Consider the following 25,644-nt stretch of genomic DNA (forward strand, 5'->3'; position numbering starts at 1 on the left):
TAAAGTAAAAATATTATAGGGGTTAAGTGGCTGACTTTGGCCCAGGTCATGATCCCAGGGTCCTGCTTCTCCCTCTCCCTCTGCCTGCCGCTCCCCCTGCTTGTGCTCGCTGTCAAATCATCTTTAAAAAATACATATTTCTTATTTTATTTTATTATGTTAGTAAAAAAATATTTTAAAAAATGTATGTGAAGTAAAATAATTGTCAGTCAAGGTTTTTCAGTTTATTTGGTGCATTTTATTTATAAATAATTTCTATGCAGAGTTGACATGTCTTTCCTAGGAAGAAGTTAAGAATTCCAATCACGTATCAATTTTTCTCTACTTTAGGTGGATTAGTAATAGAGAAACAGTGCTTTGATCCCAATTGTACACACATTGTTGTGGGACATCCACTTCGAAACGAGAAGTATTTAGCCTCAGTGGCAGCTGGGAAATGGGTGCTTCATCGCTCCTACGTGGAAGCATGCCGGACTGCTGGACACTTCGTGCTGGTATGTATTCAAACTAACATGAAGAATCATTTTTCGTTAAAAGTAATTGTCCTAATTGATTCTAGTATCTACACTAACCATTCATATAATTGAAATAACCAAATATGACCAATTAGATTATACCAATTTTACAAGGTCCAGATTAACAGAGCAAAAAAATTTAGAGATCACAGACCCAGATTCTCAGTTATATGAGTTTTATTTAATTTTAATCTGGGCTTTTTTTTCCCCCTCTTTGGAATAACATTAGAAAACTTCAGGATTACTTCATTGTAAACTTTTTATCCTTACTGCCAGCCCATTAAATATTAAATTGTTTGGAGACGTGTGGGTGGCTCAGTCAGTTAAGCATCTGCCTTTGGTTCAGGTCATGATCGCAGGGTACCGGGATCAAGTCCCGCATTGGCTCCTTGTTCGGTGGGGAGCGTGCTTCTCCCTCAGCCCCTCCCCCCTGCTCATGCTCACACTCAGCTCGCTCTCCCTCTGACAAAATCTTTTTAAAAAAGAACATTTTTTTTTTAAATATTGTCTGAAATATTTTGGTCCCTAACTAACCATCACAGTAATATCTATCATGTAGTTTTTGAAGTTTTCAATCAAGATCCCTTAGGGATATGATTTCTTTGGACAGGTAATCAAGGTGTTAACACATACCTCCACTGAGAACATGTCCTTCTGTGAAGTTCATCTTAAAATGGATGAAGCCCAATAATCTATATATTACCAATTACTAAGGTGTAGTTACCTGTATTTCTTAGAAACGTATGCAGTATTTTTCTGATTTCTAATTAAAAGCCAGATATACTTGACCCTCCTATGAAGCCAAATTAATGTACATTTCTTTCCTCTATGTTCATAAACTGATGCTTATTTAGTGCTCTGTATTTATAACAACTGAATGTATAGCTTTTAACTCTTAAATGATCGTGGACTCCTTGAGGACATATTGTAGGACCAGATCCAAAGTTTATTCTACTAATTGTCTAGGAAGAAGACTATGAATGGGGAAGTAGTTCCATACTCGATGTTTTGACTGGAATCAATGTTCAGCAACGAAGACTAGCACTTGCAGCAATGAGATGGAGGAAAAAACTCCAGCAAAGACAAGAATCAGGCATCGTTGAGGTATTAACATATATATGGTGATATGAACGGCATTCAGTGTCATGACTATTACAGATTTTAATTTTAAGAGAATATGCTTATTAACAAAATAATAATTCTACTTGTCTTTTATGCTTTGTTGATATACTTAGTTTGGGCATTCTAAATTGGGCTTAATGTTAATTCCTAATTTTAATTATGATTACAAGGAAGATATATATAATGTTGATGGCTCTATTAAAAATATATGTGTAAATGGGGTGCCTGGGTGGCTCAGGCAGTTAGGCATCCAATTCTTGATTTTAACTCAGGTCATGATCTTAGGGTGATGAGATCAAGCCCTGCCATCGGACTCCTCGCTCAGCCTGGAGTTTGCTGGAGATTCTCTCCCTCTTCCTCTGCCTCTCTCCCCACTGTGCATGTGCACACTAGTGCACATACTGTCTCTTAAATACATAAATCTTTTATTATTATTATTTTTTTAAGATTTTGTTTATTTGACAGAGAGAGACACAGCCAGAGAGGGAACACAAGCAGGGGGAGTGGGAGGGAGAAGCAGACTCCCCGCTGAGCAGGGAGCCCAATGCGGGGCTCGATCCCAGGACACTGAGATCATGAGCTGAGCCGAAGGCAGATGCCTAACGACTGAGCCACCCAGGCACTCCCATAAGTCTTTTTTTTTTAAAAGTAAAAAGACATAAAAATAATTTAAATATATGTGTAAAATGTGACCCATACTGTATTTCTTCCAAAGACTCTTCAGCATCTACCTTCAAGGGTTCTTAACATGGGATCCACAGACTCTCCCAAAGGAGTTGTAGATCACATTCAGGAAGGCTGTTTATACACTTTGGATGGGGCAGGGAATACATCCTTATTTTTACTAACCTCCAATTGAAAACATTTCCTTTTATTATAGAAGTCTAGGTAAAAATCACAGCACTATTAATAGTACTTGTGATTTTACCCCAACAGAAATAAGATATCTTTGCTTTGCATTATAATTCCAAGTATCTTGAGATACTGCTTATGTTCAATTTTTTTTCATTGAAATATAGTTGATGCACAGTGTTACATTAGTTTCAGGTATGTAACAGATTTGACAACAATTCATTATGCTCACCACAAGTGTAGCTACCATCTGTCTTTATACTTCAAAATTATAATAATCTATCCAGCCACCACTATTTATTTAATTCATTAATATAGAAGCACATCTGTCACAAATTTGTAAATATTTTATTTTTAATAAAATGGGTTTTTTTGTAATCCTTTACACTTTATGTTAAAACCAGTATTTTAAAACATTATTAATATAGCACAGAAATTACATTTCAATAAAGCTGTTTCTTTAAAAGAATTATTTAGAGAACGGATCCATAGGTTTCACTGGACTGTCAAAGGGGTCCATGGCTCACATAAAGGTTAGAAACCCAAGTTTTAAATAATCTTGTGCGATGTATTCTGAGTTCTCTCCTGTGTCCAAGCCCTTGTTAGCCTTAATTCCCTTCTTTTAGAGTAATTCCACTGGCTTTTGTTGTTATTCCCTAGTGAAATGTTTTATATTTCTAATTCACAAACATTTTCAAGAGAAATATAAGGAGGGCTTCATCTAATTTGAGAAGTTGTGCATTAAGTTCTACCCTGGATTAATTATAAGAAAAAATACAAGAAAAGGCTAAACAAAAGTCAAGTTGCTTTGTTTTCATGTTATTCATTAAAACATTTTCCTTCATTCTTCAAGTATTTATTGATGACCTACTGTGTGCCAAACACCATGGTTGTGTGTTTTCAGAATATTCTGACCAGAGACAATTACCACTGTGGCACTTGGTAAAGGTTATAAGATTATTTGTTGACATAAAACTAAATTTACAGATAAAATAATGTATTATTTGCATTTATTTCCCAAATAATTTCAACACTGATTATATTTTCATTTGTAGGGGGCATTTAGTGGGTGGAAAGTTATCTTATATGTTGACCAATCCCGAGAAGCAGGATTCAAACGCCTTCTTCAGTCAGGAGGAGCAAAGGTTTGTATTCAGTCAATTTACAGAATTTTTTACACAAATTATTTTTCAAACAAGGTTGCTATGATCAGTTCTTAATTTTCGGTACTTGGTGAGATGACAATCCTTAAGTACAGATGATACAGTTGAACTACTCTGGGAAACTGATAGCTTCTTATTTCTTATTTTTTCTTTAGGTACTACCTGGTCATTCTGTACCTTTATTTAAAGAAGCCACACATCTCTTTTCTGACTTCAATAAACTGAAACCAGATGACTCAGGGGTTAATATAGCAGAAGCTGCCACCCAAAATGTGTACTGCTTGAAAACAGAGTACATTGCTGATTATCTGATGCAGGTTTGTAAGATTTTGTCCTTGATCTCCTCATCACCAGAGATAGGCTTATATATATAGGGATGTGACCACACAGCAAAACCCTTGGCTTGTTTATTAATAGCATGTTTGGCTCCAGTTCGCTTTCATTTCATTCAGTTTCATTCTACTTTCTATAATAATGAGTACATATGTAAACATTTAGCTTGGAGTTAAATGAAGCAGGTATAAAAATCTAAGTACCTCTGGGCGCCTGGGTGGCTCAGATGGTTAAGTGACTGCCTTCGGCTCAGGTCATGATCCTGGAGTCCCGGGATCGAGTCCCACATCGGGCTCCCTGCTCAGCAGGGAGTCTGCTTCTCCCTCTGACCCTCCCCCGTCTCATGCTCTCTCTCTCTTTATCTCCTTCTCTCTCTCAAATAAATAAAATCTTAAAAAAAAATTAAAAAAAATCTAAGTACCTCTAAAAGTTTTAAAAGTGCCCTCTATAATGTTGGAATATTGCTGTTCACAAATAGCCTAAGTTTTGATTTGAATGAGCAAAGAAAAATCTTTCTGATGCCAGAACACCTAAAATGCCATCAGGAATCAGCAAGGTAGGATACATGATAATAAATGTCTCACTCCAAAGGATTTCAAACATAATGGTATAGAAATAAGGGGAAGCCAAAACTTAGCCTGCTGTGTAATTTTTACTGTTTGTGTTTGGGAGTTGCTCAGGATATATAGAAAGAATGGCTAAAACATAAACAATAAAACCTTTGTCATAAAGCGGTGGGATGTACTGATTGGAATTGGTAAGCCAATACTAACTCCTAGAAACACCTAAATCACTTTTTTTAAAAACTCAAGTTTTTTTGTTCCCTGCTTTTCTCAGGGTTGTATTGTGTGTCAGACACTAGATTTCTGGAGGAATGCAGTGGGGGGAGTGGGCTGCTCTGTATTTCTACATCTGAGCTCATTATTTCCTACCTAGCTCTCAGAAGTAGAGAAAACAGAATACTTCTGTGGGGGCAAAGCAGTAGACTAGGGAAGGGAGAGTAGTGACTTCATGTTCAAGTTCATGGTCAAGATAAGCCAAGCACAAGTAAGGCTCTTGAGATAGGCCCACCCCAGTGTTCTGACCTCAGGTTAAATGCTGAGGGGGGGGCGGGGGGGAGCATTAATTAAAAAGCTGGGTGCAGTGGCTGCAGGGATCTTGGTGATGAAAGCCTTCAACATGTCCTTAGCCATACTGTTCCAATCTGGATGGTCACCGTCTACTTCTACAAACTGGTGTCATCCCAGGATCTCCATTCATCATCCTTTCTCTTCTCTGTTGGATCTCCTGTTTCTATATCCCATGTCATCCTGATCTGCTCTCATCTGGTTGAAGGTGTTCTTATAGTAACTTCTTGAGAAAGCACATGGGAGATAAACTGAGATTTTCTTTGTGTGAAAATTCTTTTTTTCTGTGATTGCATTTCTTTTATCGTTTAGATGGGCATCAAATTCTAGGTTGGAACCTATTTTCTCCTTAGACTTTTGATTGCTTATCTCCTTGCTTCTAGTGTTGCTGTTGAGTAGTTAAAGCCATTTTGATTCATAATCTGTTATATGTAACTAATCTAGTAGGAAGCTCTTTTTGTCCCTAGTTTTCTGAAATTTCAAAATGATAGGCTATCATGAGGGTCTCTTTTTATTATACTGCACATGGTAGGCCTCTTCTGGTTTGGTAACTTGTGTCTTTCAGTTCTGGGAAATCTTGAATTATTTCAATGATGATTTTTTTTCCCTCCACTTTCTGTTCTCTCTAGTACTTCTGCTACTTGTATATTGGATCTTCTTATTTCACCACTATTTTTATAATCTTCACTTTTTGAGAGGTTCCCTCAGTTCAGTCTTCTCCTTTTATCAGCTCTTCATTTTGCGATCATGTTTTTAATAATCAGGACCTTTTTAAAAGTTTTTTGAATTTACATTTTAATTTTTTAATATCTTTTTTGCTTCATAGATGTAATACCTTCTACTGGATCTCAGAGGATTTATTGATTTTTTTTTAACTTATTTCGGTATATTCTCTATCCACTAAACTGCATTTTCCTCTTTGTTTGGGTCTTTGTCTAAGCTGATTGGAAGTACTGAGCACACAGTTGGGTCTTGGCAGTTTTGATCCGGATGCAATAGTCTTTGTGGTCTAATTGTTGGGGACTGTCGTCTGGGTTCATACTTGCATATACTTCTTGAATTGTTTCAATTGCTCCAAAGAGGAATCTTCCAGTCTGCCTGAAGGAAGAATCTGGCCACCTTTTTTTTTTTTTGAGATACAATGACATATGACATTAATTTCAGATGTTCAGCATAAGAGTTGTATGTATTCATGACTATATATGCAAAATTATCACCATACATAATGAGATTTTCTTTCTTATGATAAGAACTCCCAAGATTGAGTCTCTTCCAACTTTCAAATATACCATACAATATTAACAACTACAGTCACCATGTTGTATATTACATCCTCAGGGCTTATTTTATAACTGTAAGTTTGTACCTCTTGTTCACCCTTACCCATTTCCCCCAGCCCTCACACCCTGCATCTAGCAACCCCCAGTCAGTTCTTTGTATCTATCTCATTTGGGTTTTTTTTTATTTTTTTATTTTTTTAAGATTTTATTTATTTATTTGACAGAGAGCACACGAGCAGGGGGAGTGCAAGAGGGAGAAGCAGGCTCCTTACTGAGCAGGGAGCCCGATGCGGCAGTCAATCCCAGGATCCTGGGATCATGACCTGAGCCGAAGGCAGATGCTTAACTGACTGAGCCACCCAGGCACCCGTTTTTTATATTAGGTTCCACTTGTAAGTGAAATCATCTAGTATTTGTCTTTTTCTGACTTATTTCACTTTGCATCATGCCATCAAGGTCCATCCATGTTGCTGCAGTTGGCAGGGTTTCCTTGGCTGAAATATTTTTTTATGGCTGATTAATCCATTGTGTGTGTGTGTGTGAATTTTCTTTATCCATCTGTCAGTGGACACTCAGGTTTTCATATCTTAGCTATGGTAAATAATGCTGCAGTGAACATAGGAGAGCAGATATCTTTTTGAATTAATGTTTTTATTTCTTTTGGATAAATACATAGAGGTTGGAACTGTTGAATCATAAGGTAGTTCCTTTTTTTTAAGATTGTATTTAACACAGTGTTATTAGTTTCAGGTGTGCAATATAATGATTCAACAATTGCTCAGTGCTCATCGAACTAAGTGTACTCTTAAGGTAGTTATATTTTTAATTTTTTGAGGAAAAAAAAATAATGGCTGCATCAGTTTACATTCCCACCAGAAGTACACAAGAGTTCTCGTTTCTCCATATCCTCATCAACACTTGTCTTTTTGATAACAGCTATTCCAACATGTGTTAGGTAATATCTTGTTATGATTTTGATTTGCGTTTCTTTGATGATTAGTGACGTTGAGCACCTTTTCGTATACCTGTTGACCATCTGTGTCTTTGGGGAAATGTCTATTCAGATCTCTGCCCATTTTTTAATCACATGGTTTGGGATATTAACCCCTATCCGATAGATGATTTGCAAATATTTTCTCCCTTTCTTAGGTTGCCTTTCCTTTTGCTGATGGTGTCCTTTACTATGCATGAGCTTTTTAATTTGATGTCTCCCCACATGTTAATTTTTGCTTGTGTTTCTTTTCATTTTGGTGTGAAATCCAAAAAATTTTTACCAAGACCAATGTCAGAGAGCTCATGACGTATATTTTCTTTTAGTTTTATAGTTTCATGTCTTTCATCCGAATCTTTAATCCATTTTGAGTTTATTTTTGTGTATGGTATAAGATAGTGGTCCTGTTTCAGTCTTTTGCATGTAGCTGTCTAGTTTTTCCAACACCATTTATTGAAGAAACTGTCCTTTTCCTTTTGTATGTTCTTGGCTCCTTTGTAATTGATCGAGTATGCCTGGGTTTATTTCAGGGTTTTCTGTTCTGTTCTCTTGATCTGTGTGTCTGTGTATGTGGTAGTACCATACTGTTTGGTTACCATAGTTTTGTAATACAGTTTAAAATCAGGGAGCATGATGCCTCCAGCTTTGTTCTCCTTTCTCAAGATTGCTTTGGCTAGGGGCGCCTGAGTGGCTCAGTCATTAAGCGTCTGCCTTCGGCTCAGGTCATGATCCCAGGGTCCTGGGATCGAGCCCCGCATCAGGCTCCCTGCTCCACGGGAAGCCTGCTTCTCCCTTTCCCGCTCCCTCTGCTTGTGTTCCCTCTCTCGCTGTGTCTCTCTGTCAAAAAATAAATAACTCTTAAAAAAAAAAAAAAGATTGCTTTGGCTATTTGGAGTCTTTGTGATTCCATACAAACTTTAGGATTGTTAGTTCTATTTCTAGAAAAAATGCCATTGAAATTTTGATAGGGATTGCATTGAATCTGTGGGTTGCTTTGGGTAGTGTGGACATTTTAATAGTGTTAATTTTTCCAGTCCATGAGCATGGAATATCTTTCCATTTATTTGTGTCATCTTCTATTTCATCAGTGTTGCCTAGTTTTCTTTTTTTTAAGATTTTATTTATTTGACAGAGAGAGAAATAGCAAGAACAGGAACACAAGCAGGGGGAGTGGGAGAGGGAGAAGCAGGCTTCCCGCCGAGCAGGCAGCCCAATGCAAGGCTCAATCCCAGGACCTGAGCCGAAGGTAGACGCTTAAGACTGAGCCACCGAGGCGCCCCAATGTTGTCTAGTTTTCAATGTACAAGTCTTTTATCTCCTTGATTAAATTTGTCCCTATTTTATTCTTGATGCAATTGTAAATGGAATTTTCCTTTATATTTGAAATGGCTTTCTTTTAAAAAGGGTATCGTTGGGTTTTTTTTATTCTTTAGACTGTTTAGTCCATCGTGTAATTATTGATATGATTGGATTTAGGGTTTTTTTTTTTTTTTTGCAGTTTTCAATTTGTCTTTGTTCCTGTGTTCTTTCTTTCTTGCCTTTTTTGTTGGAGGCAGGGTGTGTTTTGCTCTATGGATTATAATATACTTAACTTTTTATAGTCTAGCTAAAATGATATTGTGCCACTTCACATGGAATGTAGAAATCTTACACTCATATAGGTTCCTTTACTTCCCCTATCCTTTAAACCAGGGGCCAATAAACTGTAGCCCACAGGCCAAACCCTCTCCACTGCCTGTGTTACAAAGTTTTACTGGAACACAGCTCCATTCACTCATTTACATGTTCTCTCTTCTGCTTTTGCAGTGCAACACTGGGCTGAGTAATTGCAACAGAGACCATCTCTCCCACACAGCCTGAAATATTTAGTGTCCGGTCCTTCAACGTAAAGCAGGGGCCAGCAAACTTTCTGTAGACTTGTATATTTTCCCTTGTCTCTTACAGCTCCACAGAACAGTGTTCTGCCATAAAGCAAAACTTGCTTAAATGGTCCTATGTATTTTGAGGAAATTAAAAGGAAAAATACAGTCTTATATTTATCCTATCTGGTATCAGTTTTCCTTCAGCCCAAAACTTTGATTTGTAGTATAAGTCTGATGGGACCAATTCTAGTTTTCTTTTATTTGAGAGTGTCTATTTTACCATTATGCCTGAAGGATCTTTTTGTAGGGCATAGGATTTAGGGTTGATAGTGTTTTTTACTAACGACTCCACTTTCTGCTGGCCTCCGTTATTTCTGAGAAGTCAGTGGTAATTTGATTTCTTCTCCTGTATGCAGTGCAGTGTCTCATTTTTTCTTCTGGCTGTTTCATCTTTGATTTTCACCATTTATGATACTTCCAGGTGTAGTTTCTTTATATTAATCCTGCTTTTTCTGCAGAGCTTCTTCAATCTGTAAATTTCTCTCTTTCACCAAACTTGAGAAATTTTGACAATTACTTCTCCATTCTTTCCTGTCTATATGGGAATTTAATCACTCGTACCTTTTGATATTGTCCCACAGGTCCCTCCCTCAGGTCCTTCAGGCCATATTTACTTTCTGTGTTTTCTGATTGACTAATTCCTATTTATTACTTCACTGATTTTTTTCCTGTTATTTTCATTCTAAAGGCTCTTACAGGAGATTTTCTTATTTAGATATTAAATTTTTTTATATCTAGAATCAGCTCTTTTTTATGGTTTCTATTTTTCTACTTTTTCATTTCACTCATTTCAAGGATAAGAGCTGCTTTGGTATCATTGTCTACTATTTCCAACATCGGGGTCATGAGCAAGACTGCTTTTATTTTGAGGTAATCGGTAGCTTTACATGCAATTGTAAGAAATAATAGTTTCCCCCAGGGGATGATATCTTGCAACAATATAAGACAGTATTACAGCCAGGATATTGACCTGATGCAATCCAAACTTATTCCGATTTCCCCACTTTTTTTTAAGATTTTATTTATTTGAGAGAGAGAGAATGAGAGAGAGCACGAGGGGGAAGAGGGTCAGAGGGAGAAGCAGACTCCCTGCTGAGCAGGAAGCCCGATGTGGGACTCGATCCCAGGACTCTGGGATCATGACCTGAGCCGAAGGCAGTCGCCTAACCAACTGAGCCACCCAGGCGCCCCCAATTTCCCCACTTCTGCTTCATGTGTCTGCCACCACAGTCAAGATACAGAACAATCTATCGCTACAGCAATCATTCATTTTGCCTTTTTTTTTTTAACTACACCCACCTCCTTCCCTTCATTCTCTTCTCCCAGCGGTCTCTTACACCTGTCAACCACTAATCTGTTGTCAGTGTCTTTAAATCTTAAATGGAATCAATATAGTGTGTAATCTTTTCGGATTGGCTTTTTTTTTTTTTTAAGATTTCATCTATTTATTTGACAGAGAGAGAGCAGGAACACAAGCAGGGGGAGTGGGAGAGAGAGAAGCAGGCCTCCCGTTGAGCAGGGAGCCTGATGTGGGATTCGATCCCGGGACTCCAGGATCATGACCTGAGCCGGAGGCAGACACTTAACGACTGAGCCACCCAGGCGCCCCGGCTTTTTTTTTTTAGCAAGATTCCCTTCGGAATCATTCAGGTGTTGCTTGTATCAGTGATTTTATTACTTTTTATTGAACATTTGAGATCTACAGCTTAACCATTAGCCTATTGAAGGACATCTGGGTTGTTTCTACTTTGGGGCTATTATGACTAAAGCTGCTATGAACATTTTTTTGCACATATTTTATGTGGAAATAAGATTTCATTGCATTGGGATAAATTCCTAAGTGTGTTTCCAGAGTGGTCATATTTTACATTCCTACCACTGTTATAAGTGATCGTTTTTCTGTATCCTTATTGGCATTTGTCACTTTTTTTTAGCCATTTCAGTTGGTATGTAGTAATCTCTCATTGTGGTTTTAATTTGCAGTTCCATAATGGCTAGTCAAGAGTGAATGCCTTTGGTGTGCTTCATAAATGTCATGAGGTGTGAGGTTTTCACAGAAGGTGTGAAGTTTAGGTCACTCAGAATGTCCAATTGCTCCACCGTAAAAGAACTGTCCTCCACTTAGTTGCTTTTACACCTTGGTCAAAATTCAGTTTGGCATATGTTGGGGGTCTATTGATCTAGGTCTTTCCCTCTGCAATAGCATCTTTCTTCTTATATCTGATATTAGGTAGCGATTCCTCTTTACTCTTCTTTTTCAAGATCCTTTTAGCTTTTCTAGGGCCTATACCTTTTAAGTTTTTAAATAAGCTTATCTATATGCCTATGAAAACATCTTGCTACGATTTTGATAGGAATCACATTAAACCTACAGATCAATTTAAGTGAATTGACATCTTCACTATGTTCAGTCTTTCAGTCCATGAATACAGCATATTTAAGTCGTCTTTGATTTCCTTCATGAACATTTTGTAATTTTCAATACATATAAGTTTTAGATCTTTATTGGGTTTTTGGATTCTGATTGTTTTTTCTTGAGAATGGGTCATGTTCTTCAGATGTGGAGTAATTTGCATGCGTCTAAGTTGTAAAAACTAGATTCTGTTACGTTCCTTAGGGAATGCCATTCTGTTTGCTTACCAGGCACCTCTTGCAGTGAGTGCGGGATCAAAGCTTTAGCCTTACTTGAGCCGCCTCTGCGCATCCATGGTGAGAGGGCAAAGATTTGGGCAGATTTCATACCCGAGTGTGAGGCTTCCCCTGCTCCCTCCTGGGATTTCCCACCTCATTTTCCAGTGGCTGTGGTTTCAGGCCATTACTACATGTTTTCTGTTGTGACTTGGCCCTCATAATACCGACTTCTCCTTACAACAAAAACAAAAATGAAGAGAAATTCACTCCCTACCCAGTGTCAACCCCTTTGGTATTTGCCTGATCTCATTTCCTCTCCAGTGTCTTGGGGTAGTTGCTTTTAACATATTTGGGTCGGAAGTTGTCATCCAGGGAAGAGTTGAATCAAAAGGCACTTACTCAGTATTTTATGGTGATGCATTTTCATGTTTTCCAGTCTGCCATCTTGCTAGAAAATTTTTATCACACTTTTAATGAGGGAAAGGTCGTTTTGGGTTGGAATATGGTTGTGAGGAAGAGAATTTTAAGGGTTTTAGAGGCAATGTATGAATTTTGGCTTTAACTCCTGCTAGTTATATGTTATTTAACCTTTTTTTATCTTATCTGTAAAATAAAAAAACACCTACCTCACATGTTTAAATATTTTTAAAAATCGACACTAAGTATAAGGTGTCACTTCTTAACCATACCTTTTTACAAATGAAACCATTATCAAGATCTGAGCTGGCCCCATTCCACCTGAGCTATAAATCTATTTTTCTGATAAAAGGTGAGATTTTGTCACACAGGTTCTGTTCCCTAAATGTGATAAGTGCTAAGTAGCATACCTTAAAAGACAAATCTCAAGTTTTTTCTGGTTCAAAAGCACAGTCAAGGAAAAATGAACAGTGTTTTTCCCTTTTATAGGAATCCCCTCCTCAAGTAGAAAATTACTGTCTGCCAGAAGCGATTTCATTTCTTCCGAATAATAAGGAACCTGGGCCTGGATTATCACAGAAGAGGAAAGCTCCTACAGAGAAAAATAAAATCAAACGACCTAGAGTAAACTAATCATGTTTACTCTTTAGTCACCAAACATTAGTATTTTAATTATAAAGCCTGAATGTTACTGTCTTGGATTTGCATAGTAATTTAAAGACAAGCGGCTGTAGAAGAATTCAGCTTCAGAGTATAATGATGACCTTGCTTGTAGTTAGTTTTTAACACCTGAAATTTTAACCACTGAAATATTAACTTTTACCTGAAATAACAAAACAGATCCTCAGCCATCTTGTCATTAAACCACATTGAAGTGTGTATGGGGCTGTTTATTTAATATCCGAGGCTGTAGCTTAGTGGAAGTTTTAGTAAGGTGATGGATTTTACTTTAAAATGCCAGCTTTAATTCGTAACAATAAGGAAGTTATCAACTGGGATTTTTTTCATGTTTTCCCTGATTCTTCTCACCCCTTTCCCTCTTTTTAACAGGAGCCTGAGTACAAGGTTTGAGGAACTGAGGCTTTAAACTTAAATATGTGAGTGTATATATGTATATGCATGTTTGTACAGATCTCCATGATGTTTGCCAAGTTTGGGTGCCAAAACTTGGAAAATAATAAATAAAAGTGACTCAAATTAGTTAAGTTTTTAAATGCAAAGCATTTTGGTGTCCATTCTCTTTTTGAAGCAATAAATGATTTGTAAAATATAGCTTAAAAAAGAAATTGCTGGGGCACCGGAGTTGTGCAGGTGGTTGAACATCCGACTCTTGGTTTCAGCTCGGGTGGCTCAGGTCATGGGATCAAGTCCCAGGTCGGGCTCCGGGCTGAGCTCGGAGTCTGCCTGGATTCCCTGTCCCTCTCCCTCAGCCCCCTCCCTCCCTAAAATAACTTTTTAAACTCAAAAATCGCTAGTTATATTTCTGATGTTTGTTACTTATGTAGGCTATTATATTAGTGGGTTAAAACCCTTTTATTGGAACTACAAGATTGCATTAGCCTGTATTAATCTAAACCTAAACACCAAATGCTACATGTGTTACCACAGTCCTCTAAATGTAAAGCTACCTCATTTTGCTGAAAGGAAGAACCAGAATCAGAACTATGATTTTGATGTAAATGGCCCCATTTCATAATGACTCTTGAAAGGCAAACTCAAATGGTGAAGGGTGGAAGTTCTTATCCTAGACACAAAACCCCTCAAGTTTTTTATCGGGTCTTCCTCTGAATGGAGGGAAATAGAGGGGGTTATCCCGGCCCTTCAGTTTTTGGCTTTGAACTAAATTCACAGCTCAGGTCAAAAATTCCTACACAGCCAAAGAGATAGCATTGTCGTGTAACCATGCCCCTCCCCAAACAGAAACCCCCGACCTGGTTTTATGGGGGCCATTTTGTGTGAGTAGAGTCTTTTCACTCTTTTCCCTGGCAGCTTGTGGCAAGTTTCCCCAAATTTCATCCCTTAGATTCTTTGCAATAGTCACTACTGTTCAAAACAACTTCACGAGTGCTCTGTGAAAGTAAATGTTAGATCCTCTTTGTCCCTAGCCCAGATAAAATTACATAATGTACCATTTTCTTTTCTGCCAAGATTATGAACTGTTTTTCCAGTCAGTTCTTAAACATAGTTTATAAATTTAAGAGTCCAGATTTCACCTGCTCCTCCTGATTCTCCAGACTCTGTCAGCCATTTCCGCTTTGGCTTCCACTCTCAGACTCTAGATGCCCTAATGCCAGCAAGGCCTTACACGCAAGTAGTTCTAAGCACAGGAAGTTCTCTCATTTAGGAAGGCACAAAAGCTTTCCTTGATTACTCTTAGTTTCTCCTCAGAATTGCTCTAGTATTTTAATGTGGCACTTAAATTAGAAGCAGGGGTCCAAGGCGCGTCTGGACGCAACACCTCTTTCCTGAGGCCAGGCCGTCTGGCCCTGTGTGCGTTTAGTCCGAACTGCCATCGGCCTAACGCCAAGGAACCAAACGTTAGAGGCCCCGAGCCTTCGCCACGAACGCCCTTCCTGAGCGCACACTTCACCTGTGGGGTGTTTGTGTGAAAGCATGAGCGATAGAACTTAAACGTGACTCTGACCGACAAACAGGCCTGTAAGGAAGGCTGCTGTCTCGACCCCTCTCTTGTGTGAGGAGGTTAGCACTGCTATCCCCTGTGGGCCTGCCTGGAGACCCAGGTACCTAAGCCCTAGCACGGAGAAGCCAGGCTGTAGAGTGACCGAACCCTAGCTAACAGCAGTGGAGAAGGAACGTGCTGTAGACAGCATCACGGTTGCGGAGGGTGGCAACACTTTCAGTGTGTCTGCGTGAGGGCCTAGGAAAAGATTCCCTTGAATCACAGGGCGAGAGAAACGGCTTCGCGGAGAGGCACCGCTCGCATCAGCTCTAGGGTCACGAAGCTAGCCTTCCACCGGCACGGGTGCGTGAAGCCCTGAATTCCAGGCACCTCCATCGACGGCAGAAATCTGGGCAGATACCGTGCCTTAAGCTCCCGCCGGTCACTGCCTTAGAGGGCGCGCTCTATTGTTACTGGGGCTGAGAGCTCTGGGAACGGCCTCCCTAAAGCCCAACCGAGCGAGCAAGAGCCCGGGGCCGAAGACACGCCTCTTGGCTCGGCTCTTGTTGCTGGGCCCAGGACCGTTGCCCCGTGTGCGAGTGCAGGCCTCAAAACCAGCCCCTGACTGTCAGGAACCACACTGGAGAGCGTCCTGGCTCCAGCCGGGACAGCCGTTGCTCAGGGTGGAAACATTCTGCCTTGTGCCTGCGGCCGTGCGCTGCCAGCTAGTCCCAGACCATTTTCGGAGTGAGACTCAGGGGGCGGCAGAAGGCAGAACACGGCCCCCCGCTTGGTTCGTGAAACCGGGCCTCCGGCCCCACTTGGGCATGCAAGTCTCATTGCTAGCGGACGAACGCGAAGCAAACACAGTGTAGAGAATCCGTGCTGTAGCTGTCGCCGACCTCTCTGCGGGAGGAGGCAGCGTACGGTGCCCGGGCACGAGAGCCTTGGGAACGGGTTCCATGCGCCAAAGCCAGGTGAGAAACAGGCCGTTGCGGAAGGCACCTATCGGCTCTGCTCCTGCTACCCGGTCCAGGTACCTGTACACTGCTCCCCGTGGCTCGGGAACTCTCGCCGCTCAACCCTGACTTGGAAGAAAGCAGCCTGGAAAGCAGCACAGCTGTAGCTCCCGTCCCCTCTCCACGGGGCGCGGCCACCGGTTCAACCGTGCTTGTGTGCCCAGCTGCGGAGTGGGTCCCAGCGGAATTCCAGGGAGAAAGAAGCAGGGGTCCAAGGCGCCTCTGGACGCAACAGCTCTTTCCTGAGGCCAGGCCGTCTGTCCCTGTGTGCTTTTAGTCCAAAGTGCCATCCGCCTAACGCCAAGGAACCAAAGGCTAGAGGCCCCGAGCCTCCGCCACGAACGCCCTTCCTGAGCGCACACTTCACCTGTGGGGTGTTTGTGTGAAAGCATGAGCGATGGAACCTAAACGTGACTCTGACCGAGACACAGGCCTGTAAGGAAGGCTGCTGTCTCGACCCCTCTATTGTGTGAGGAGGTTAGCACTGCTATCCCCTGTGGGCCTGCCTGTCGACCTAGGTACCTAGGTACCTAACTAAGCACTAGCAAGGAGAAGCCAGGGTGTAATGTGACCGAAACTAGCTAACAGCAGTGGAGAGGGACCGTGCTGTAGACAGCATCTCGGTTGCGGAAGGTGGCAACACTTTCAGTGTGTCTGCGTGAGGGCCTAGGGAACGATGCCCTTGAATCACAGGGCGAGAGAAACGGCTTCGCGCAGAGGCACCGCTCGCATCAGCTCTAGGGTCACGAAGCTAGCCTTCCCCCGGCACGGGTGTGTGGAGTCCTGAGTTCCAGGCACCACCGTCGAAGGCAGAAATCTGGGCAGATACCGTGCCTTAAGCTCCCGCCGGCCACTGGGTTAGAGGGCGCGCTCTACTGTGTCCTGTGGCTGAGAGCTCTGGGAACGGCCTCCCTAAAGCCCAACCGAGCGAGCTAGAGCCCGGGGCCGAAGACACGCCTCTTGGCTCGGCTCTTGTTGCTGGGCCCAGGACCTTTGCCCCCTGTGCGTGTGCAGGCCCCCAAACCAGCCCCTGACTGGCAGGAACCACACTGGAGAGCATCCTGGCTCCAGCCGGAACAGCCGTTGTTCAGGGTGAAAGCATTCTGCCGTGTGCCTGCGGCCGTGCGTTGCCAGCGGTTCCCAGACCATTTTCGGAGTGAGACTCAGGCGGCGGCAGAAGGCAGAACACGGCCCCCCGCTCCGTTCGTGAAGCCGGGCTTGCGGCCCCGCTTTGGCATGAGAGTCTCATTGCTAGCGGACGAACGCGAAGCAAACACAGTGTAGAGAATTTGTGCTGTAGCTGCCGCCGACATCTCTGCGGGAGGAGGCAGTGTACGGTGTGCGGGCGCGAGAGCCTGGGGAACGGGTTCCATGCGCCAAAGCCAGGGGAGAAACAGGCCGTTGCGGAAGGCACCTATCGGCTCAGCTCCTGCTACCCGGTGCAGGTACCTCTACACTGCTCCCCGTGGCTCGGGAACTCTCGCCGCTCAACCCTGACTTGGAAGAAAGCAACCTGGAAACCAGCACAGCTGTAGCTCCCGTCCCCTCTCCATGGGGCACGGTCCCCTGTTCAACCGTGCTTGTGTGCCCAGCCGGGGAGTGGATTCCAGCGGAATTTCAAGGGAGAAAATAGCAGGGGTCCAAGGCGCCTCTGGACGCAACACCTCTTTCCTGAGGCTAGGCCGTCTGGCCCTGTGTGCGTTTAGTCCGAACTGTCATCCGCCTACCGCCAAGGAACCAAACGTTAGAGGCCCCGAGCCTCCGCCACGAACGCCCTTCTTGAGCGCACACTTCACCTGTGGGGTGTTTGAGTGAAAGCATGAGCGATGGAACGTAAACGTGACGCTGACCGAGAAACAGTCCTGTAAGGAAGGCTGTCTCTCGACCCCTCTCTTGTGTGAGGAGGTGAGCAGTGCTCTCCTCTGTGGGCCTGCCTGGAGAGCTAGGTACCTAAGCACTAGCACGGAGAAGCCAGGCTGTAGAGTGACCGAACAGTAGCTAACAGCAGTGGAGAGGGACCGTGCTCTAGACACCATCACGGTTCCGGACGGTGGCAGCACTTTCAGTGTGTCCGCGTGATTGCCTAGGAAACTATTCCCCTGAAACACAGGGCGAGAGAAACGGATTCGCGCAGAGGCACCTCTTGCACCAGCTCTAGTGTCACGAAGCTAGCCTTCCCCCGGCACGGGTGCGTGGAGCCCTGAGGTCCAGGCTCTTCGTTCGGACGCAGAAATCTGGGCAGATACCGTGGCTTAAGCTTCCACCGGTCACTGGGTTAGAGGGCGCGCTCTACTGTGTCCTGTGGCTGAGAGCTCTGGGAACGGCCTCCCTAAAGGCCACCCGAGCGAGCAAGTGGCCGGGGCCGAAGACACGCCTCTTGGCTCGGCTCTCATTGCTGGGGCCAGAACCGTTGCCCCGTGTGCGAGTGCAGGCCGCAAAACCAGACCCTGACTGGCAGAAACCACACTGGAGAGCATCCTGGCTCCAGCCGGAACAGCCGTTGCTGAGGGTGGAAGCATTCTGCCGTGTGCCAGCGGCCGTGCGCTGCCAGCAAGTCCCAGACCTTTCTCGGAGTGAGACTCAGGCGGCGGCAGAAGGCAGAACACGGCTCCCCGCTTGGTTCGTGAAGCCAGGCCTGCGGCCATGCCTTGGCATACCAGTATCATTGCTAGCGGACGAACGTGAAGCAAACACAGTGTAGAGAATCCGTGCTGTAGCGGCCGCCGACCTCTCTGCTAGAGGAGGCAATGTACAAAGTCCGTGCGCGAGAGCCGGGGGAACGGTTTCCATACGCCAAAGCCAGGTGAGAAACAGGCCGTTGTGGAAGGCACCTGACGGCTCAGCTCTTGCTACCAGGAGCTGCTACCTCTACACTGTTCCCCGTGGCTCGGGAACTCTCGCCGCTCAAGCCTGACTTGGAAGAAAGCAGACTGGAAACCAGCACAGCTGTAGCTCCCGTCCCCTGTCCGCAGGGTGCGGCCACCTCTTCAACTGTGCTTGTGTGCCCAGCTGGGTTGTGGGTCCCTGCGGAATTCCAAGGGAGAAAGAAGCAGGGGCCCAACGCGCCTCTGGACGGAACACCTCTTTCCTGAGGCCAGGCCGTCTGGCCCTGTGTGCGTTTAGTCCGAACTGCCATCGGCCTAACGCCAAGGAACCAAACGTTAGAGGCCCCGAGCCTTCGCCACGAACGCCCTTCCTGAGCGCACACTTCACCTGTGGGGTGTTTGTGTGAAAGCATGAGCGATAGAACTTAAACGTGACTCTGACCGACAAACAGGCCTGTAAGGAAGGCTGCTGTCTCGACCCCTCTCTTGTGTGAGGAGGTTAGCACTGCTATCCCCTGTGGGCCTGCCTGGAGACCCAGGTACCTAAGCCCTAGCACGGAGAAGCCAGGCTGTAGAGTGACCGAACCCTAGCTAACAGCAGTGGAGAAGGAACGTGCTGTAGACAGCATCACGGTTGCGGAGGGTGGCAACACTTTCAGTGTGTCTGCGTGAGGGCCTAGGAAAAGATTCCCTTGAATCACAGGGCGAGAGAAACGGCTTCGCGGAGAGGCACCGCTCGCATCAGCTCTAGGGTCACGAAGCTAGCCTTCCACCGGCACGGGTGCGTGAAGCCCTGAATTCCAGGCACCTCCATCGACGGCAGAAATCTGGGCAGATACCGTGCCTTAAGCTCCCGCCGGTCACTGCCTTAGAGGGCGCGCTCTATTGTTACTGGGGCTGAGAGCTCTGGGAACGGCCTCCCTAAAGCCCAACCGAGCGAGCAAGAGCCCGGGGCCGAAGACACGCCTCTTGGCTCGGCTCTTGTTGCTGGGCCCAGGACCGTTGCCCCGTGTGCGAGTGCAGGCCTCAAAACCAGCCCCTGACTGTCAGGAACCACACTGGAGAGCGTCCTGGCTCCAGCCGGGACAGCCGTTGCTCAGGGTGGAAACATTCTGCCTTGTGCCTGCGGCCGTGCGCTGCCAGCTAGTCCCAGACCATTTTCGGAGTGAGACTCAGGGGGCGGCAGAAGGCAGAACACGGCCCCCCGCTTGGTTCGTGAAACCGGGCCTCCGGCCCCACTTGGGCATGCAAGTCTCATTGCTAGCGGACGAACGCGAAGCAAACACAGTGTAGAGAATCCGTGCTGTAGCTGTCGCCGACCTCTCTGCGGGAGGAGGCAGCGTACGGTGCCCGGGCACGAGAGCCTTGGGAACGGGTTCCATGCGTCAAAGCCAGGTGAGAAACAGGCCGTTGCGGAAGGCACCTATCGGCTCTGCTCCTGCTACCCGGTCCAGGTACCTGTACACTGCTCCCCGTGGCTCGGGAACTCTCGCCGCTCAACCCTGACTTGGAAGAAAGCAGCCTGGAAAGCAGCACAGCTGTAGCTCCCGTCCCCTCTCCACGGGGCGCGGCCACCGGTTCAACCGTGCTTGTGTGCCCAGCTGCGGAGTGGGTCCCAGCGGAATTCCAGGGAGAAAGAAGCAGGGGTCCAAGGCGCCTCTGGACGCAACAGCTCTTTCCTGAGGCCAGGCCGTCTGTCCCTGTGTGCTTTTAGTCCAAAGTGCCATCCGCCTAACGCCAAGGAACCAAAGGCTAGAGGCCCCGAGCCTCCGCCACGAACGCCCTTCCTGAGCGCACACTTCACCTGTGGGGTGTTTGTGTGAAAGCATGAGCGATGGAACCTAAACGTGACTCTGACCGAGACACAGGCCTGTAAGGAAGGCTGCTGTCTCGACCCCTCTATTGTGTGAGGAGGTTAGCACTGCTATCCCCTGTGGGCCTGCCTGTCGACCTAGGTACCTAGGTACCTAACTAAGCACTAGCAAGGAGAAGCCAGGGTGTAATGTGACCGAAACTAGCTAACAGCAGTGGAGAGGGACCGTGCTGTAGACAGCATCTCGGTTGCGGAAGGTGGCAACACTTTCAGTGTGTCTGCGTGAGGGCCTAGGGAACGATGCCCTTGAATCACAGGGCGAGAGAAACGGCTTCGCGCAGAGGCACCGCTCGCATCAGCTCTAGGGTCACGAAGCTAGCCTTCCCCCGGCACGGGTGTGTGGAGTCCTGAGTTCCAGGCACCACCGTCGAAGGCAGAAATCTGGGCAGATACCGTGCCTTAAGCTCCCGCCGGCCACTGGGTTAGAGGGCGCGCTCTACTGTGTCCTGTGGCTGAGAGCTCTGGGAACGGCCTCCCTAAAGCCCAACCGAGCGAGCTAGAGCCCGGGGCCGAAGACACGCCTCTTGGCTCGGCTCTTGTTGCTGGGCCCAGGACCTTTGCCCCCTGTGCGTGTGCAGGCCCCCAAACCAGCCCCTGACTGGCAGGAACCACACTGGAGAGCATCCTGGCTCCAGCCGGAACAGCCGTTGTTCAGGGTGAAAGCATTCTGCCGTGTGCCTGCGGCCGTGCGTTGCCAGCGGTTCCCAGACCATTTTCGGAGTGAGACTCAGGCGGCGGCAGAAGGCAGAACACGGCCCCCCGCTCCGTTCGTGAAGCCGGGCTTGCGGCCCCGCTTTGGCATGAGAGTCTCATTGCTAGCGGACGAACGCGAAGCAAACACAGTGTAGAGAATTTGTGCTGTAGCTGCCGCCGACATCTCTGCGGGAGGAGGCAGTGTACGGTGTGCGGGCGCGAGAGCCTGGGGAACGGGTTCCATGCGCCAAAGCCAGGGGAGAAACAGGCCGTTGCGGAAGGCACCTATCGGCTCAGCTCCTGCTACCCGGTGCAGGTACCTCTACACTGCTCCCCGTGGCTCGGGAACTCTCGCCGCTCAACCCTGACTTGGAAGAAAGCAACCTGGAAACCAGCACAGCTGTAGCTCCCGTCCCCTCTCCATGGGGCACGGTCCCCTGTTCAACCGTGCTTGTGTGCCCAGCCGGGGAGTGGATTCCAGCGGAATTTCAAGGGAGAAAATAGCAGGGGTCCAAGGCGCCTCTGGACGCAACACCTCTTTCCTGAGGCTAGGCCGTCTGGCCCTGTGTGCGTTTAGTCCGAACTGTCATCCGCCTACCGCCAAGGAACCAAACGTTAGAGGCCCCGAGCCTCCGCCACGAACGCCCTTCTTGAGCGCACACTTCACCTGTGGGGTGTTTGAGTGAAAGCATGAGCGATGGAACGTAAACGTGACGCTGACCGAGAAACAGTCCTGTAAGGAAGGCTGTCTCTCGACCCCTCTCTTGTGTGAGGAGGTGAGCAGTGCTCTCCTCTGTGGGCCTGCCTGGAGAGCTAGGTACCTAAGCACTAGCACGGAGAAGCCAGGCTGTAGAGTGACCGAACAGTAGCTAACAGCAGTGGAGAGGGACCGTGCTCTAGACACCATCACGGTTCCGGACGGTGGCAGCACTTTCAGTGTGTCCGCGTGATTGCCTAGGAAACTATTCCCCTGAAACACAGGGCGAGAGAAACGGATTCGCGCAGAGGCACCTCTTGCACCAGCTCTAGTGTCACGAAGCTAGCCTTCCCCCGGCACGGGTGCGTGGAGCCCTGAGGTCCAGGCTCTTCGTTCGGACGCAGAAATCTGGGCAGATACCGTGGCTTAAGCTTCCACCGGTCACTGGGTTAGAGGGCGCGCTCTACTGTGTCCTGTGGCTGAGAGCTCTGGGAACGGCCTCCCTAAAGGCCACCCGAGCGAGCAAGTGGCCGGGGCCGAAGACACGCCTCTTGGCTCGGCTCTCATTGCTGGGGCCAGAACCGTTGCCCCGTGTGCGAGTGCAGGCCGCAAAACCAGACCCTGACTGGCAGAAACCACACTGGAGAGCATCCTGGCTCCAGCCGGAACAGCCGTTGCTGAGGGTGGAAGCATTCTGCCGTGTGCCAGCGGCCGTGCGCTGCCAGCAAGTCCCAGACCTTTCTCGGAGTGAGACTCAGGCGGCGGCAGAAGGCAGAACACGGCTCCCCGCTTGGTTCGTGAAGCCAGGCCTGCGGCCATGCCTTGGCATACCAGTATCATTGCTAGCGGACGAACGTGAAGCAAACACAGTGTAGAGAATCCGTGCTGTAGCGGCCGCCGACCTCTCTGCTAGAGGAGGCAATGTACAAAGTCCGTGCGCGAGAGCCGGGGGAACGGTTTCCATACGCCAAAGCCAGGTGAGAAACAGGCCGTTGTGGAAGGCACCTGACGGCTCAGCTCTTGCTACCAGGAGCTGCTACCTCTACACTGTTCCCCGTGGCTCGGGAACTCTCGCCGCTCAAGCCTGACTTGGAAGAAAGCAGACTGGAAACCAGCACAGCTGTAGCTCCCGTCCCCTGTCCGCAGGGTGCGGCCACCTCTTCAACTGTGCTTGTGTGCCCAGCTGGGTTGTGGGTCCCTGCGGAATTCCAAGGGAGAAAGAAGCAGGGGCCCAACGCGCCTCTGGACGGAACACCTCTTTCCTGAGGCCAGGCCGTCTGGCCCTGTGTGCGTTTAGTCCGAACTGCCATCGGCCTAACGCCAAGGAACCAAACGTTAGAGGCCCCGAGCCTTCGCCACGAACGCCCTTCCTGAGCGCACACTTCACCTGTGGGGTGTTTGTGTGAAAGCATGAGCGATAGAACTTAAACGTGACTCTGACCGACAAACAGGCCTGTAAGGAAGGCTGCTGTCTCGACCCCTCTCTTGTGTGAGGAGGTTAGCACTGCTATCCCCTGTGGGCCTGCCTGGAGACCCAGGTACCTAAGCCCTAGCACGGAGAAGCCAGGCTGTAGAGTGACCGAACACTAGCTAACAGCAGTGGAGAAGGAACGTGCTGTAGACAGCATCACGGTTGCGGAGGGTGGCAACACTTTCAGTGTGTCTGCGTGAGGGCCTAGGAAAAGATTCCCTTGAATCACAGGGCGAGAGAAACGGCTTCGCGGAGAGGCACCGCTCGCATCAGCTCTAGGGTCACGAAGCTAGCCTTCCACCGGCACGGGTGCGTGAAGCCCTGAATTCCAGGCACCTCCATCGACGGCAGAAATCTGGGCAGATACCGTGCCTTAAGCTCCCGCCGGTCACTGCCTTAGAGGGCGCGCTCTATTGTTACTGGGGCTGAGAGCTCTGGGAACGGCCTCCCTAAAGCCCAACCGAGCGAGCAAGAGCCCGGGGCCGAAGACACGCCTCTTGGCTCGGCTCTTGTTGCTGGGCCCAGGACCGTTGCCCCGTGTGCGAGTGCAGGCCTCAAAACCAGCCCCTGACTGTCAGGAACCACACTGGAGAGCGTCCTGGCTCCAGCCGGGACAGCCGTTGCTCAGGGTGGAAACATTCTGCCTTGTGCCTGCGGCCGTGCGCTGCCAGCTAGTCCCAGACCATTTTCGGAGTGAGACTCAGGGGGCGGCAGAAGGCAGAACACGGCCCCCCGCTTGGTTCGTGAAACCGGGCCTCCGGCCCCACTTGGGCATGCAAGTCTCATTGCTAGTGGACGAACGCGAAGCAAACACAGTGTAGAGAATTTGTGCTGTAGCTGCCGCCGACATCTCTGCGGGAGGAGGCAGTGTACGGTGTGCGGGCGCGAGAGCCTGGGGAACGGGTTCCATGCGCCAAAGCCAGGGGAGAAACAGGCCGTTGCGGAAGGCACCTATTGGCTCAGCTCCTGCTACCCGGTGCAGGTACCTCTACACTGCTCCCCGTGGCTCGGGAACTCTCGCCGCTCAACCCTGACTTGGAAGAAAGCAACCTGGAAACCAGCACAGCTGTAGCTCCCGTCCCCTCTCCATGGGGCGCGGTCCCCTGTTCAACCGTGCTTGTGTGCCCAGCCGGGGAGTGGATTCCAGCGGAATTTCAAGGGAGAAAATAGCAGGGGTCCAAGGCGCCTCTGGACGCAACACCTCTTTCCTGAGGCTAGGCCGTCTGGCCCTGTGTGCGTTTAGTCCGAACTGTCATCCGCCTACCGCCAAGGAACCAAACGTTAGAGGCCCCGAGCCTCCGCCACGAAGGCCCTTCTTGAGCGCACACTTCACCTGTGGGGTGTTTGAGTGAAAGCATGAGCGATGGAACGTAAACGTGACGCTGACCGAGAAACAGGCCTGTAAGGAAGGCTGTCTCTCGACCCCTCTCTTGTGTGAGGAGGTGAGCAGTGCTCTCCTCTGTGGGCCTGCCTGGAGAGCTAGGTACCTAAGCACTAGCACGGAGAAGCCAGGCTGTAGAGTGACCGAACAGTAGCTAACAGCAGTGGAGAGGGACCGTGCTCTAGACACCATCACGGTTCCGGACGGTGGCAGCACTTTCAGTGTGTCCGCGTGAGTGCCTAGGAAACTATTCCCCTGAAACACAGGGCGAGAGAAACGGATTCGCGCAGAGGCACCTCTTGCACCAGCTCTAGTGTCACGAAGCTAGCCTTCCCCCGGCACGGGTGCGTGGAGCCCTGAGGTCCAGGCTCTTCGTTCGGACGCAGAAATCTGGGCAGATACCGTGGCTTAAGCTTCCACCGGTCACTGGGTTAGAGGGCGCGCTCTACTGTGTCCTGTGGCTGAGAGCTGTGGGAACGGCCTCCCTAAAGGCCACCCGAGCGAGCAAGTGGCCGGGGCCGAAGACACGCCTCTTGGCTCGGCTCTTGGTGCTGGGGCCAGGACCGTTGCCCCGGGTGCGAGTGCAGGCCGCAAAACCAGCCCCTGACTGGCAGAAACCACACTGGAGAGCATCCTGGCACCAGCCGGAACAGCCGTTGCTGAGGGTGGAAGCATTCTGCCGTGTGCCAGCGGCCGTGCGCTGCCAGCAAGT

At 47.5% G+C, this 25,644-nt stretch overlaps 1 long non-coding RNA gene across 1 annotated transcript; it reads left to right on the top strand.

The window, feature by feature from the left end:
- Positions 1 to 430: 430 nt before the first annotated feature.
- On the top strand, positions 431 to 13,147 carry LOC148164441 (uncharacterized). Its single transcript, XR_015768112.1, has 5 exons — positions 431 to 494; positions 1,482 to 1,619; positions 3,545 to 3,634; positions 3,808 to 3,969; positions 12,843 to 13,147. It is a non-coding gene; the product is annotated as an uncharacterized LOC148164441 (long non-coding RNA).
- Positions 13,148 to 25,644: the final 12,497 nt, after the last annotated feature.

The sequence above is a fragment of the Eumetopias jubatus genome, unplaced genomic scaffold, assembly GCF_037043125.1.
Source record: "Eumetopias jubatus isolate StellerSeaLion01/CBP00866 unplaced genomic scaffold, mEumJub1_p1.0 scaffold_4, whole genome shotgun sequence".
Lineage (NCBI taxonomy): Eukaryota > Metazoa > Chordata > Mammalia > Carnivora > Otariidae > Eumetopias > Eumetopias jubatus.